This window comes from Pipistrellus kuhlii, unplaced genomic scaffold (assembly GCF_014108245.1).
Source record: "Pipistrellus kuhlii isolate mPipKuh1 unplaced genomic scaffold, mPipKuh1.p scaffold_m20_p_19, whole genome shotgun sequence".
NCBI classification, from domain to species: domain Eukaryota; kingdom Metazoa; phylum Chordata; class Mammalia; order Chiroptera; family Vespertilionidae; genus Pipistrellus; species Pipistrellus kuhlii.
Window position 1 is genome coordinate 22,244,056 of NW_023425504.1, and position 1,218 is coordinate 22,245,273.

At 39.9% G+C, this 1,218-nt stretch overlaps 1 long non-coding RNA gene across 1 annotated transcript; it reads right to left on the bottom strand.

The window, feature by feature from the left end:
* LOC123652591 lies at positions 1 to 801 on the bottom strand. The gene is made up of 2 exons (XR_006742020.1): positions 680 to 801; positions 1 to 481 (listed from the first exon to the last, which is right to left on the bottom strand). It is a non-coding gene; the product is annotated as an uncharacterized LOC123652591 (long non-coding RNA).
* Between the last annotated feature and the right edge of the window lie 417 nt (positions 802 to 1,218).

Sequence of the window (1,218 nt, forward strand, 5' to 3'; positions counted from 1 at the left end):
TATATTTATACTTATTTCTACTATCTGATTTTGTGCCATTTGTCCCATTTTTTTTCTGGTTCTTTTTATCCTCTCCCCTCTTAACTTCTTTTAAATGTTGTGGGGGACTTGGGTTTTGTTTTTTCATTTAAAGAGCATTTTTATCTTTTGTAAAATAGGCATCACAATTGTGTCTATCACAGTGTTTGTTGTAAGGATTAAATGAGATGAAGAAACTCATATAAAATGTATATCCAGTGCCTAGCACACAGTAAGTACTAATAAGTGTGAATTATTATTGGAAGTCCTAGTACTTGTTCATCTTTAGGGTTCCCTCATCTCTTGCGGTTCCGCTTCTGATGTTCTCCTTTCTGCTGGTAATGTCACATTTGTTCCCAGTCCTTTTTCTTTCATTTCTCCTTTACTGCCATTCAATTTCCTGTTTCCTCTTACTCGTTTATCTCCAGGCCAGCTACATATACAAGCTTCCATGGTGAAGGCTCTTGGGGAAGAGGTTTGGTGGCACAGCAGGGCAGGAGAGACAGCGGTGCCTTGTCCACTGATTCTCATTCCACAAGACGACAAAGGCACTGCCCAACACTCAGACAACTCTGCTCATCACTCTAGGCTAGCCATGCTAAAATTGGATCAGCTGGAATCAGCACTTTCTCTGAAATAGGTATAAAGACAAAGAATTCACCAACTAGGATACCATTTGCTTCCTTAGCACCTTCACCTATAGATGCTCACTGTCCACTCTCAAAAAGGAATCTTGCTGTGGGAGAATGGGTGTCACCCCACTAGAAATTTGTATATGTACAAACCAGAACCTGGAAAGAGGAACAAGTTGTGCTCAAACACATTGTGGTCAGAGGAAAATTTTGTCATAATTGTTGTGACATAGCTACAACTAAATTTAGCAAGCTGTGTATTTTTGTTTGTGTGTGTGTGTGTGTGTGTGTGTGTGTGTGTGTATGTGTGTGTGTGTGTGTGTGTGTGTGTGTGTTATGCTTAGAAAAAGTAACACATTATGGTTCCAAAAAGCAAAAACCCTTCAGATCAAATAAGAAGCCCCCTTCTAATTGAGCATTTGATTGCCATGGCGATTCCTTACTCCAGTTACTTCATATATTTGGTTTTACTGTGACCTCTGTAGCATGAACATTCTTTCAAGATAGACTGTGTCACTGGAGGAACAGGGTCACTTGGTGGAGTTTTGGGTGTTTTTCTGTTCTCTGG